General features: G+C 45.2%; 1 protein-coding gene and 5 non-coding genes across 40 annotated transcripts in view; 5 read left to right on the top strand and 1 right to left on the bottom strand.

Moving 5' to 3' along the window:
• Nucleotides 1–6,858, bottom strand: part of PPEF1 (protein phosphatase with EF-hand domain 1) — a 158,281-nt gene extending 151,423 nt beyond the window's left edge. For 5 of the 35 annotated variants that reach the window (XM_086387382.1, XM_086387387.1, XM_086387399.1 and 2 more), the window contains exons 1-3: nt 6,431–6,808; nt 5,647–5,890; nt 4,700–4,752 (exon numbers count right to left, since the gene is read on the bottom strand). The gene's annotated coding sequence lies outside the window, so the exon portion shown is untranslated. Of the gene's footprint in view, nt 1–4,699; nt 4,753–4,861; nt 4,968–5,646; nt 5,891–6,430 lie in introns of those variants that run through there. The other 30 variants (XM_086387360.1, XM_086387389.1, XM_086387385.1 and 27 more) reach the window with 19 other exon arrangements.
• A 52-nt stretch (nt 6,859–6,910) lies between these two features.
• TRNAV-UAC (transfer RNA valine (anticodon UAC)) lies at nt 6,911–6,983 on the top strand. The gene has a single exon. It is a non-coding gene; the product is annotated as a tRNA-Val (tRNA).
• A 3,870-nt stretch (nt 6,984–10,853) lies between these two features.
• On the top strand, nt 10,854–10,926 carry TRNAF-GAA (transfer RNA phenylalanine (anticodon GAA)). Its single transcript has one exon. It is a non-coding gene; the product is annotated as a tRNA-Phe (tRNA).
• Nucleotides 10,927–12,241: 1,315 nt separating this feature from the next.
• On the top strand, nt 12,242–12,314 carry TRNAF-GAA (transfer RNA phenylalanine (anticodon GAA)). The gene has a single exon. It is a non-coding gene; the product is annotated as a tRNA-Phe (tRNA).
• A 1,172-nt stretch (nt 12,315–13,486) lies between these two features.
• TRNAF-GAA (transfer RNA phenylalanine (anticodon GAA)) lies at nt 13,487–13,559 on the top strand. The gene has a single exon. It is a non-coding gene; the product is annotated as a tRNA-Phe (tRNA).
• Nucleotides 13,560–13,965: 406 nt separating this feature from the next.
• TRNAF-GAA (transfer RNA phenylalanine (anticodon GAA)) lies at nt 13,966–14,040 on the top strand. The gene has a single exon. It is a non-coding gene; the product is annotated as a tRNA-Phe (tRNA).
• The last annotated feature ends 776 nt before the right edge of the window (nt 14,041–14,816 follow it).

Genomic DNA, 14,816 nt, shown 5'->3' with positions numbered 1-14,816 from the left:
GGTGGGAGTTTGATGTATGATGCAGGAAAGCCAAACCCAGGACTATGTGACAACCTGGAGTGATCGGGTAGGGAAGGAGGTGAGAGGGGTATTCAGGAGGGAGGGGACACATGCATGCCTATGGATGATTCATGTTGATGTATGGCAGAACACATCACAGTATTGAAAAGCAATTATCCTCCAATCAAAATAATTTAATGTAAAAAACATATATATATATATATATATATATATATATATATGGAATCTAGAAAGATGATACTGATGATCCTGTTCACAGGGGAGCAAAGGAGACGCAGACATAAAGGACAGACTTTTGGATACAGCAGGGGAAGGAGAGGGTGGAACAATTTGAGAGAATAGCACTGAAACATATACATACCATACGTAAAACAGACAGCCAATGGGAATTTGCCGTATGATGCAGGAACCTAAAGCCAGTGCTCTGTGACAACCTAGAAGGGTGGGATGGGGAGGGAGGTTTAAAAGGGAGGGGACATATGTATACCTATGACTGATTCATGCTGATGTATGGCAGAAATACCACAGTATTGCAAAAAAAATTATCCTCCAATTAAAAACAAATTTAAAAAAAAGACACTTGCTCCTTGGAAGGAAAGCTATGACAAACCTAAACAGTGTATTAAAAAGCAAACATCACTTTCCAGCAAAGGTCTGTATAGTCCAAGCTATGGTTTTTCCTGTAGTCATGTACAGATGTGAGATTTGGACCATAAAGAAGGCTGAGGGATGAAGAATTGATGCTTTCAAACTGTGGTACTGGAGAAGACTCTTGAGAGTCCCTTGGACTGCAAGGAGAGCAAACCAGTCGATCCTAAAGGAAATCAACCCTGAATATTCATTAGAAGAACTGCTGCCTAAGCTCCAATATTTTGGCCACCTGAAGCAAAGAGCTGACTCACTGGAAAAGACCCTGAAGCTTGGAAAGATTGAAGGTAAATGAGATGGTTAGACAGCATCACTGACTCAATGGACATGAATTTGAGCAAACTCTAGGAGATAGTGGAGGACAGAGTAGCCTGGCATGCTGCAGTCCATGGGGTTGAAAAGATTCAGATACAATTGAGTGACTGAAAAACAACAAAGCAGCCAAGTCTGGTCCTGTAAGGCAATGTAACAGGATATATGATCAGAGGGGTAATAAATGGAAGATCAGATCATGTAGCGCCTTGCAAGCCAGTGTAAGTCTCTGGCTTCCATTCGAGTTAAGGTGGAGAGCTATTGAAGGGTTTTGAACAGAAAAGTGACATGATCTAACTTAGGTCTTGAAAGGATCACTCTGGTGGCTCAGTGATGAAGAATCCACCTCCCAATGCAGGAGACATGTGTTCGATCCCTGGTCTGGGAAGATCCCACATGTCAAGAAACAACTAAGCCCTTACGCCGCAACTACTAAGCCCACGCTCTAAAGCCGAAAACCACAACTACTGAAGCCCGAGTGCCCTAGAGCCCATGCTCCGCAACAAGAGAAGCCACCACAATGAAAAGCCCAAGAACCAGAGAGTAGAGCCCACTTGCTGAAACTAGAGAAAAGCCCACGCAGCAATGAAGACCCAGTACAGCTAAAAATAAATAAAGTTTTTTTTAAAAAATCCCTAGGTGACAAGGCCTGAGAGAAGATGCCCAGCAAGTAGGACTTAAAAAAAAATAAAAATAAAAAAGATCACTCTGGTTACTGTGTGAAGAATAGTCTGTAGGGAGAAAAGGGCAGAAGTTGGGAGGCCAGAATTTGAGGTTCTTGGCAATGACCCAGACAAAAATGATGGTGACTTTGATTTGTATGGTAGCAGGGCATATGGTAGAAAGTGATTAGATTCTACATAGCTCTTGATGGTATAGACAAAAGGATTTGCAAGTGAGATTAAATTTGAAGTGTAAGATGGGAAAAAGAATCAAGTATGATTTCTTCCATTTTTTCTCCATTTTAGGCCTAAATGTAGAAAGATGTACAATTTTGTAGAAAAATGTAAAATATACATTTTAGGCCTAAATGTAGAAAGAAAAATGTGGAAAGATGAGGTTGCCCTTATCTGAGACAAGGACGATAAGGAAGACTAAGAAAGGCGAGGACACAGGCAGAACAGGACTGAAATACCTATTAGACATCTAAATGGACATGTTTTGCAGGAAGACTGGGAGTTTGAAAGAAAAGTCTGGACTAGGGATATAAATTTCAAAGTCATCTAGGTTATTGACCATATTTAAAGTCATTAGATTAAATGAGATCACCAGAGTGGTGATAATGAATAGAAACATCCACAAACTGAGGCCTGTGGAACACCCATGTTTAGAAGTCTAAGAGATGAGATCTAGCAAAGGTGACTGGGAAGGGGTGACCAGTGAAGTAAGAAACAAAATCAGGAGAGAGTGGCATCCTAAAAGCTGGGAGGACAAAAAACAAAACCAAAAAACTGGGAGGGGTAATCATTTCCACAAGGAGAAGAGGTACTGGAGAGAGCACCTAGGGACATATTTTCTAAGAGTTTTTCTTTTTTCTATAAAAGAAAGCAGAGAAATGGGAGTAGCTGACGTGGAAATGAGATTAAGAGATGATTTTTTAAGAATGAGAAAAATTACAGCATGTTTGTATGCTGACAGGAATGATCCAATAGAAAGAAAGTAGATAATAATGAAGGAGAAAGAAGGGAGTTGTTACGGTACTTTCCTTGAATAGGCAACAGCAGGTGGTTGGGTGTCAGGAATGCAGACAAGTCATCTAGGGCAGGAGTTCTCAACCAGGGTACTAGTGACTTTGGGGGCACAGATATTTCTTGTGGTGGGGGCTGTTCTGTGCATTGTAGAATGTTTCACTGCATCTCTCCTCTCAACGCACTGGATGCTAGCAGCACACTAGCCCCACCACCGCAGTCATGACAGCCCAGAGCATCTCCAGACATCGCCAAATAGCCCCCGGGGAATGTTTTGGGTTGTAACAACTTGGGGAATGGTGCTATCGGCATCTAGTGAGTAGAGGCCAGGGATGCTGTGAAACGTCTCACATTACACAGGACAGCTCCCCCACGACAGAGTTCCCCAGTTCCAAATGTCAACGGGGCTGTGTTCAGAAAGCCCTAATCTAGAGGCAGGGCCAGGTCTAGAGCTACAAGGGCACAAATGCAGGCAAGTGAGCAGAGTGAAGGGTACTACCCCTCTTCAGGTTGCTTCCATTTTTTTTTTTTGCATGGAAATAAGGAAGCAAGGTCATCAGTTGTAGGTGAGGTTGGGGCAGGAGGTACAGGAAATTTAGGGAGAGAAGACAAGAACCTGTCCTCTAGGTGAGGTGGAAAACGACTGAACAGGGAAAGCAGACATTATTCTGGGCTGCATTAAGAACACGCTGAGGTACTCTGTCAAGAATTTAATGTGAAATCAGTAGGCCTGAAGGTGTGCTCCTCCTGGGGCCATATTCAGAGATGGATTGGGAAAGAGTTGGATTTAACAAACTGGTTTTGCCAACAAGGACAAGCAACCAAGAGGCAAAGGAGTGATAAAAATGACCACAGAACTTGAACTGGGTAAAAAGACAGAGGGATGTAAGCGACTGTGAAAAGGCAGGTGGGCAAAAAGTAACAAATACCTATTCCAGGGCTTCCCTGGTGGCTCAGTGGCAAAGAATCTGCCTGCCAATACAGGAGACATGGGTTTGATCCCTACCTTGGGAGGATCCCACATGCTGGAGAGCAACTAAGCCCATGCGTCCCAACTACTCAGCCTGTCCTCTAGAGCCGGGAAGCCACAACTACTGAGCCCACGTGCCCTAGAGCCCATACTCCGCAACAAGAGAAGCCACCACAGCATCCAAGAGTAGCCCCTGCTCTCTGCAACTAGAGAAAAGCCCGCGCGGCAACAAAGACCCAGCACTGCCAAAAAAATAAATAAATTTGTTTTAGAAAAAACACCCATTCCAACAGACTAGTTTCAAATGTCTTGATGAGCTGTAAAAAGGGAAAAATAAGGTGAACTCTGTCATACTAAGTTAACCACTCCCTTTCCTTAGTGAATACTTGAAAAAACACTGAAGGAGTACAATCACATTTAAATGAAATCAAGTCAGTGGAGCTTCCTAAGTCAGCTCAATGTTTGGGGCTGTGGTTTCCTTGGTTGAGTCACCCTCCATCAGTGAGGCCTAATGCTGGGGAAACCATACCAAATATCTGAGCAATCAGAGGACTCAAAAAGTTTAAAGAGACTTCTTGTCTTTATTTGCTAGTGTATCTATTTCTCTGGTAGTTGTTCAGTGATTATTGGCAGACCTGGGGGCAACAGGCCTCACAAATCTATCTGACTAGACTGAAGTGCAAGGTGAAATTGTGGCCAACTGTGGCACTAGCCATGATGCTAGCAGTGTCAAGGTTAAAAGTCATCAACAGTGATTGGCTACAGGCTATTGGTTCCAGCTTTTGAGGATTTCATTTAAAAATTTACAAAAGAGGGTGGCAGGAAGGCACAAAAGAAACAGAACATATATAAACTTCTAGCCGATTCACGCTGTTATACAGCAGAAACCAACACAACACTGTAAAGCAATTATCTTCCAGTTGAAACAAATTATAAAAGACAAGATATTATAAGAGACCAATGGCACTCTTAATACAAACATGCAGCCTTTAGGAATAAGGGCCTCCCCAAATCACATGGCTATCAGAAAACTGAGTATGAGCCCCGCCCTGCCACTCACCAACAGAATGGTCTCGGCAAGGCACTGGAACTCTTCAGCTTCAACTTCTTCAGCTGAAAAATGGAGACAGTAGTAGTTACCATGGCTACCTCATAGGAATGGATGTGAAAATGCTTTGTAAACCATATAGCACTTTACTAATAACAGAGACTGTGAATACACCTTGAAGGCAGCTGGGGAGTGTAACAGAAGTCTCCTTCCTTTTCACTAAAGGCAGAATCCTATGTCGCGTGCATCAGAGGTGCACCAGCCTCTTTTCTATGTGTGGGAACCTGGCCAAAGCCTGCACGTGGCAAACCAACCCTTAGAGCAAGGGCAGACAGAAAGCTCAAGAAAGGGCAAAGCATTCTGTAGAGACAAACCAAAACACATCCGGCAGGTGCAATTTAGGCCTAATTCTTGGCAGCCTTGTTTTCAACTGACAAGGGTTTGGAAACAGGTGAAATACACTGATTACTAGGCATCGTGGGAGTCATTATGGCTCACTGGCAAGAAACACAGACTTTCCATGAATTCATCCTCTGGCTAGTGGCTGTCCACTCATAGTCATCCCATGGCTCACACTCTCAGTGTCAAGTGCTCAAGAGGCCTCTGGAAATGTTATCAACAAAAAGGCATTCTGGAAGGGGCCCATGTAAACATTACAGGGAGCTAATTAGGATACAGGAAACCTGGTACTAGAGAACCTAACCCCGCCCCTAACTACTCCTGTGGAAAAACTTAACACGGCAGATAAGTGCCTCCATTTTCTCAACCTGGAAAGTAGAGATAACATTTAGACCCAGAGGGGAAAGCAAGGGTGTCTAGTTCAACCCACACATTTCACAAAGGCAGATACACAGAGGCTTGGGAGGTGAACTGACATTCAAGACTAGACAGCTAGTGAGTAGCCAAGGCAGCACTAGAATCCAGATAACCACCCTCAGATTAGTGCACCTTCCACCCACCTGTTTCTTCCAGGGGGCCTTCCCAGGAAGACAGGAGTTGGCCAAAAGGGATGCTTTCATACAATCAGTATCGTTTCTCCATTATTTTGCCAGCCTCAGAGGAAGACGCCTGGGAAGAGGACAGCCATAGCCTTCAGCCATGTCCAACTCACCACTTAAAAAGGCCCCTCAAATGGTTTTAAGTGGGTTTTCAAGCTTGAGGATGGTGAGCAATCCTAGGATAAGGAAGATCCATCCAGAAGCACTGGGGAAAACAAACGGCACCGACAATGAAAACCAGGAAAAAAGAACACACACACGCCCTTCATAATGGATGATCCCAGCACTTCTTGTGGACCAGAGTCCTGGAAGCACAGCAGCAGGCTCATGGGCTGCATTCCCTCGGGTCGCGCTGGGTTTAATGCTCTCCTGTCATGATTTTGGAATTTTTAGTAACTTAAGATCAAGGAATCTGATATTTTACTTTTGCATTGGGCCCCTCAAATCTTGTGGCCGGTCCTGCCTCACCCCCGCCGCACCCCACCCCCAGCCATAAAGGGGCGGCTGGTCTCTACTGCCCCCGTCCCTCCCCACACAAATAAGCTCAAACAAAAGCCCCTGGAGCTTCAGGAGGGGAAGAATGTAGTGGAAAAGGTCTGGGGAGCATTAGGAGTCTGTATCCTAGGGCAAGAGGCCGACTGACCAGCTGCCTTTTCCATAGCTGACAAAACAAAGATCAATATAAAAATGACCCCCCGCCCTGGGCCACCCCACCACCCCAGCCCCGCGCTGCCTGAGTCTTTGCCTGGCGTGATGCTCCTGCGCGCCCTGCTCCGGACTCAAGGCTTCCAGTACTGACGGAAGCGGCTCAGTGTGCCCGTGGGGAAAGTGGGGAAGTGCGAGTCCCTCACAGGCTGAGAGAATCTACTAGAAGGGGCCGCACCGCGGGCACTGTCCGCTTCCGCCCGCAGGGTCGATCTCGCGAACGCCGCGGCTGCGGGAAAGTTTAGGGACGGTTGACTAGTGGCGCGGCACTCTCGCCAGGAGGGTAACCTCTCGCCTCGGCCTCCCCGGGTCTCAAGGGCGAAAAACCTAGAGGACACGGAGGGCGAGCGCTCCAGACGTCGGAGCCGGAGTCCGGCGCCGGGCCGCGAACACCAAATCCCGCAGGCGGCGCGGGGCCACGGTGGGGGCGGAGTTACAGCGTAGGGGCGGGGTTTCAGCAGAGGCTCTGGTTCTCTTGTGACACTATGAATAAAGTAACGACGCGAGTGTTCTGTATAGAGGTTCCGTAGTGTAGTGGTTATCACGTCTGCTTTACACGCAGAAGGTCCTGGGTTCGAGCCCCAGTGGAACCAAGCCGGGAAGGCTTTTTTTTTTTTTTTCATTCCTTAACGATGGGAAAGAAAATACGAGGTGCTTTTCGTTCTCCGTTAAAATTGTTTTTTTTTTTTTTTTCATTTTTCTCTACTTTCTGGCATGTTTTTATAACAGAAGCGTAGTGACAAATACCCTCTCCTTCCATCCCCACCGCCCTCGCCCGACCTAGGAAACTGCAAAAGTGGGGGTCTGGCCGGGCCCGAGTCCTACCCCCACGTCTCCTTCGGTACTCGAGCAACCTAGGGAAATCCAGCGCTCGTGGGAACCAACGTCACCCGGAGCCGCCCTTCCCCTGCAAACCAGGGCAGCCCGGACCCCCCGCCGCGCCGCAGTCTCCAACTAAAATATAGTATAGAAGTGTTTTGACTGCAGTTCTATTATTAAGGTTTATTATTATTATTTCTACTACTAAATTTTTTTTCCCCATTAAACTCTAAAATACAGAGCAGAGGAAAAAAATAGTTCATTTCTTTGTAATGCTGCAGTAGGGTTTGTTGAATAGACTTTAAATAGACCGTCATCTGTTTAATGAAGAATAAAATAAAAAGGTATGAAGAAGCCATGCATAGTATAGAGTAAGCGTCAGGCTTGTGGACACCCCCAAAATGCTAACTAAATGATTAAACATTACTCTAGTTCCTTTTTGTTCTTCTGTATTAATTCATCGCTTTTGAAAAGGTGGGGGGGCTTATTGTTATCTTTTTAGTATTGACCTTTTTCATCTTCAACAAGAGGAATGAAGCAAAGGTGTCTGGGATCCTGGGGCACTGAGGTGGGATAATGGTTGCTGCTGCTAAGTCACTTCAGTCGTGTCCGACTCTGTGTGACCCCATAGACGGCGGCCCACCAGGCTCCCCCGTCCCTGGGATTCTCCAGGCAAGAACATTGGAGTGGGGTGCCATTTCCTTCTCCAATGAATGAAAGTGAAAGGTGAAAGGGAAATCACTCAGTCATGTCCGACCCTCAGCGACCCCATGGACTGCAGACTACCAAGCTCCTCCGTCCATGGGATTTTCTAGGCAGGAGTACTGGAGTGGGGTGCCATTGCCTTCTCCGGGGATAATGGTGGCCAAGAACTAAAAAGGGAAGGAGAAACTCAGTATTTTTTCCTGCATTTTTCCACATTGTTTTTGTTCATACAGGGGGTAAATTTGTGTCCATTTCTAACTCAGGAGTGTAACACGATTGTCCCTGTTGTTATAATCACTTCATTAACTTAAAAAAAAAAATCTTAACTGTTTTTAAGTGTATAGTTCAGAAATGCTAAGTATAGTCCCATTGTTGTGAAAAAGATCTCCACAACTTTTTTATGAAACTCTGATCCATTAAGCAACTCCCCTTACCCCCATCAACTTTATTCTTAATGGCTGTACAGTAATAATAACTAATTATGTTCAACATTATTTTTATATATATATATATATATATATATATCTCATCCCATTTAAGCCTCAAACTAACTCTATGAAGTGAAGTGAAAGTCGCTCAGTCTTGTTCAACTCTTTGCGACCAGTTCCCTTCTCCAGGGGATTTTCCCAATCCAGGGATCAAACCCAGGTTCCCACATTGCAAGTAGATTCTTTACCAGCTGAATCACAAGGGAAGCCCAGGAATACTGAAGTGGGGGTAGCCTATCCCTTCTGGAGTGGGTAGCCTAATCCTATAACTCTATGAAGTAGGCATTATTTTCACCATCTTCCAGAGGAGAAAACCGAGGCATAGAGACCTTACCTGTCTTTCTCAAGGCCACATCACCACTGGTTGAGCTGGGATTTGCATCCAGTCCAGTCTGTCTTGGGAATCTGAGTTCTTAAACCTGCTTGGTGTTTTGAATCCCCACCTTGATGACCATGTAGATTGTTTCCAATTTTGTCTTGTTATAACAACACAGCAATGTAAATGTTTGTCTGTAACTGACCACCCTCCCAATTTACTGTTTTCCTGAGTAAATAGGCATAAACATGATGCCAACTTGCTTTCTGAGTGGGGAATTCATGTCATTTTCATAGAATTCAAGAAGTTAGTGCTTACTTGGCAGGAAATTGCTCAAGGTCACCCCCTAGAAGATGATGGCAGAGAAAGGATTAAGACCTGGGTCTTCTGATGCTAGTTTCTATTTTCCTCCTCTGCTTCGCTTACATTTAAACATAGAATAATGCCAGTATCTTCCTTTGCTAAACCGACCTCAGTTGACATTAGCTTCCTCTCTGAGACTTGTTGAGGCAGGTAACTATGTGGGTTAATTTAGCGGGGCTCAGCCAAAGCCCTAAGAACTAAATGGAATAAGATGCTTAATGAGGCCAGTGCTTAAGTTAAGCTTCTGTTCCTAGGAAAGCTCTCCACTTTGATAAGGAAGAGCAGCAGCCAAGGACAAGGGGAGAATGCCACGCAAGATAGAAGGCTTCTTGTTTTTACTTCTCTTCGGCTATGAAGGTATGTGCTATCAAACCATTAGCACTCATTAAATACTTAATAATGCAATTGAATTAATCATATAGCTGATTAATAGAAATACAACCAGAATAATTAAAATATTACTAATGAGCAAAGGATCCTAATTACTTAATATGTGTTATTAATGAACAATAGTTTTCTTTGTGTGATGCGGTCCTCTTTGTCTCACCATTGGCTTTCGGGTTCTGTAAGGAGCCATCTAAAGTTCAAAGGATGCTAAAAATGGGACAGAAAGAAGAAAGGGTCTCAAAATTGTGTAAAATAACTATAAATTGCAACAATTAAGAAAGTCTGGTATATTCTTGAATGTTTTTAGGAGCCAAAATTAGGGTAATGATAGAATTTAATCTTCCAAACCAGGACACTACTGAGTGGCAGAGGATGCTATTAATAATTCTACTGGGACAACAGGTGTAAACCAGGACTGTCCTAGGCAAATCGGGATGTGAGGTCACCCTAGTTTAAATATGGATTAACATAACATGCCGAATACCACTGGACACTAAGAAAGCATAATCCAACTGAGAGTCAGGAATCCCCAAAGGCTCAATACACTCAATCATTTTAAAATTTCTAAATATAGCCTGGGCAGAGTGAAATGCTTAATTAAGGAGAAATTAAAGGCAAATCTCTAAAATGTCATCGAATTCAAATTTTAAATTCGATGTCAATCTTTCAAATCATGCTCTTTCATGGCTCTCTCATCTTTCAAGGACCCATTAACTCAGAATTCCTTTTTAGGTTTTTACATACATTAGAAATTGGTCCTTTGTGGTCACTGTATATTTATGCGTGTTACAAGAAATAAATAAGGAGGGCAGGAAGAAGGAGACTTCACTCTGCCAATGACCTGGTAGACAGATAACAACAAAACTCACACGGAGTCAGAATTCCTGATTTAAATCATTTTCTTCTCTGCTAAGCTGCTAAGTCACATCAGTCGTGTTTGACTCTGTGTGACCCCACAGACGGCAGCTCACCAGGCTCCCCCATCCCTGGGATTCTCCAGGAAAGAACACTGGAGTGGGTTGCCATTTCCTTCTCCAGTGCATGAAAGTGAAAACTCAAAGTGAAGTCGCTCAGTCGTGTCCAACTCTTAGTGACGCCATGGACTGCTCTACTCTCTCATTATTTTATTGGTAGAATACTCACTTTCATGATTCCCCAATCTTACAACTTTTGTTATTTAGTCACATTTCTCAATATTTGGGAAGACCTATAAAAATATAACTCCAAGGTTATTTTGCAAACACCCAAGATAAATTTCTAAGTAGGGATCTTTTAGATCCATTATCTGTTTGCAAATAAACAATTGCAATTGTTCCCTTGTAATTAAGAATCTGCAACTCCCCCAAGGACCCCTTAAAAATGCCTTGAGGTGGGCATCATAAAGAGCTGGAAAAGCTCAGTTGGGAGAGCATTAGCCTGAAGATCTAAAGGTCCCTGGTTCGATCCCGGGTTCTGGCAGATTCAGTGTTTTCATCTACATCGAAGAGAAAGTGCAATTCTTGCAACCTCACGATCTGAGCTCTCTCAAGGATGTCTTAGCCTACATCCAGGAGGAGGAGTCCTATGTCTAATAAAAGAAAGTGTTGGTCGCTCAGTCGTGTCTGACTCTGTGACTCCATGGACCACAGTCCGCCAGGCTCGCTCTGCCCGGGAAGGGGTGGGTTGCCATTCCCTTTGCCAGGGGATCTTCCCAACCCAGGAATCGAACCCAGGTCTCCCGCATTGTGGGCATATTCTTTACTATCTGAGCCACCAGGCATTGCAATTGTTCCCTTACAATTAAGAAATAGACACGCCTCTGAAAAATTCTTTAAGATACCTTGAAAAGAGGGTTACCAAGGTAGCCTGAATACCTCAGTTGGGAGAGCGTTAGACTGAAGATCTAAATGCTCCCTGGCTTGATCCCGGGTTCTGGCAGGGTCAGTGTTTTCATCTACATATAAGGAATGGGGCAATTCTTGCAACTTCGCGATCTGAGGTCTCTCAAAGATCAAGTGTTTTAGCTTACATCCAGGAGTCGTCCTGCATCCAGTGAAAGAAACTGTTAGTCACTCACTCGTGTCCAACTCTGTGGTTCCATGGATCACAGTCCAACAGGCAAGAACACTAGAGTTGGTTGCCATGCCCGTCTCTCCTGAGGATCTTCCCAACCCAGGGATCGAACTCAGGTCTCCCGCATTTCCAACATACTCTTTACTATCGGTTCCACCAGGCATTCCAATTATTACCTTATGATTAAGAACCAGCGACTCCTCTGAGAAACTCTTTAAGATGCATTGAGGGACCTTCCACAGGGCAGCCGGAATAGATCAGTTAGGAGAGTGTTAGACTGAAAATCTAAATGTTCCCGGTTCAATTCGGGGTTCTGGCGAAGCCGCTGTTCCCGTCCACAACCCAAGGAAAGGCTCACTTCTTGCAACCTCGCGATCTGAACTCTCTCAAAGAGCAAGTGTTTCAGCTTACATCCAGGAGTCCTATATCCAGTGAAAGAAAATGGTCTCATAGTCGTGGCCGACACTGTGACTCCATGGACCACAGTCCACTGGGCTCGGTCCTTCTGTGGAATTCTCCAGGCACGAATACTGGAGTGGGTTGCCATTACCTTCGCCAGGGGATCTTCCCGACCCAGGAACTGAACCCATTTCTTGCGCACTGTGGGCATATTCTTTACTATCTGAGCCACCAGGCATTGCAATTGTTCCCTTGCAATGAAGAACCAGGGACGCCTATGAGAAATTCTTTAAGATATATTGAGGGTGGGGCTCACCAGGGAGCCGGAATAGCTCAGTTGGGAGAGCATTAGACTGAAGTTCTAAAGGTCCCTGGTTCGATCCCGGGTTCCGGCACCCCTACTGTTTTCATCTACATCCAAAGAAGTGGCATTTACATCAAAGGAAAGGCACAATTCTTGCAATCTCCCAAAGAGCAAGTGTGGCGCAATTCTTGCAATCTCGCAAAGAGCAAGTGTTTTAGCTTACATCCAGGAGGAGTCCTATATCCAGTGAAAGAAAATGTTAGTCGCACAGTTGTGTCCGACTCTGTGACTCCATGGACCACAGTCCACCAGGCTCGGTCTGTCCGTGGAATTCTCCAGGCAAGAATACTGGAGTGGGTTGCCATTTTTCTCTCTTGAGGATCTTCCCGACCTGGGGATCGAACCTAGGTCTCCTGCATTGCAGGCAGAAGCTTTAACCTCTGAGCCACCGGGGAAGCAATTCCAGTGAAAGAAAGTGTTAGTCTCTCAGTCGTGTCTCACTCTGTGATTCCATGGACCATAGTCTGCCAGGCTCCCTCTGCCCATGAAATTCTCCAGGCAAGAATACTGGAGTGGGTTGCCATTTCCCTCTCTCCTGAGGATCTTCCCGACCGGGGGGTCGAACCTAGTTCTCCAGCACTGCAGGCATATTCTTTACTATCTGAGCCACCAGGCATTGCAATTGTTCCCTTACAATGCAGAAGCAGGGACGCCTCTGAGAAACTCTTTAAGATATTTGGGGGGGGGGGGGAGGGTGAGGGCGGGGTGGGGGGCTCTCCAAGGGGCCGGAATAATTCAGTTAGAAAAGTGTTAGACTGAAAATCTTAAAGGTCCCAGGTTCGACCTCGGTTTCCAGCAAAGCAGGTGTTTTCGTCTATATTCCAAGGAAAGGCACACTTGCAACTTCGCATTCTGAGCTCTCTCAAAGATCAAGTGTTTTAGCTTACATGTAGAAGGAGTCCTAATTCCAGTGAAAAAGTGTTAGTCGCTAAGTTGTGTCTGACGCTGTGATTTCATGGACCATAGTCCGCCAGGCTCCCTCTGCCCATGGAATTCTCCAGGCAAGAATACTGGAGTGGGTTACGATTTCCCTCTCTCCTGAGGATTTTCCCTACCCGGGGATCGAACCTTAGTCTCCCGCATTGAAGGCATATTCTTTACTATCTGAGACATCAGGCATTGCAATTGTTCCCTTACAATGAAGAAGCAGGGACGCCTATGAGAAATTCTTTAAGATACATTGAGGGTGGGGCTCATCAGGGAGCCGGAATAGCTCAGTTGGGAGAGCGTTAGACTGAAGTTCTAAAGGTCCCTGGTTCGATCCCGGGTTCCGGCACCCCTACTGTTTTCATCTACATCCAAGGAAAGGCGCAATTCTTGCAACCTCGCAATCTGAGCTCTCGCAAAGAGTAAGTGTTTTAGCTTACATCCAAGAGGAGATCTATATCCAGTGAAAGAAAATGTTAGTTGCACAGTCGTGTCCAACTCTGTGACTCCATGGACCACAGACCACCAGGCTCGGTCTGTCCGTGGAATTCTCCAGGCAAGAATACTGGAGTAGGTTGCGATTTCCCTCTCTCCTGAGGATCTTCCCTACCCGGGGATCGAACCTATGTCTTCCGCACTGCGGGCATATTCTTTACTATCTGAGCCACCAGCATTGCAATTGTTCCCTTACAACGAAGAAGCAGGGACGCCTCTGAGAAACTCTTAAGATACGTTGAGGGAGCTTCCACCAGGCGTCCGGAATAGCTCAGTTAGCAGAGCGTTAGACTGAAAATCTAAAGGTTCCCGGTTCAATTCTGGGTTCCGGTGAAGCCGCTGTTTTTGTCCACATCCCCAGGAAAGGCGCACTTCTTGCAATATCTCCATCTGAGCTCTCTCAAAGAGCAAGTGTTTCAGCATACATCCAGTAGAAGTTCTATATCCAGTGAAAGAAAATGTTAGTTGCACAGTCGTGTCCGACTCTGTGACTCCATGGACCACAGTCCACCAGGCTCGGTCCTTCCGTGGAATTCTCCAGGCAAGAATACTGGAGTGGGTTGCCATTCCCCCCTGACCCCGAGGATCTTCCCAACCCGGGGATCGAACCTAAGTCTACCGCATTGTGGGCATACTGTTTACTATCTGAGCCACCAGGCATTGCACTTGTTCCCTTACAATGAAGAAGCAGGGACGCCTCTGAGAAACTCTTTGTGTGTGTGTGTGTGTGTGTGTGTGTGTGTGTGTGTGTGTGTATGTATAATAAAGTTTTATTAAAGTGTAAAGGAGACAGAGAAAGCTTCTGACATAGACATCAGAAGTGGGTGAGAAAGAGTACCTGCTTGCTAGTGTTAGCAATGGAGTTATATACTCTCCAATGAATCCAAAGAATGTCTGGAGGTTGTAAAGTCCTCACCAGACCTATTCCCATAATTTACATTTTAAGATAACAGAATTAGCCAGAAGGTTTAATCCAGAGACTGTCCTCAGGCAGGATACATAATCCTAAGGAATGTAGAGGAAAGAAAAGTTTGTCCTTTCTTCCTCCTTAAGAATTCCAGACCCCCCTCTCCTTGGGTACCCCTAGACTTACCAACCTGCCTAGGAAATG

Source organism: Bos grunniens, chromosome X, assembly GCF_055505025.1.
Source record: "Bos grunniens cultivar Pamir isolate PY7600 chromosome X, Bosgru_T2T1.0, whole genome shotgun sequence".
In the NCBI taxonomy this organism is placed as follows: domain Eukaryota; kingdom Metazoa; phylum Chordata; class Mammalia; order Artiodactyla; family Bovidae; genus Bos; species Bos grunniens.
This window is presented reverse-complemented; position numbering and strand designations above follow the sequence as displayed.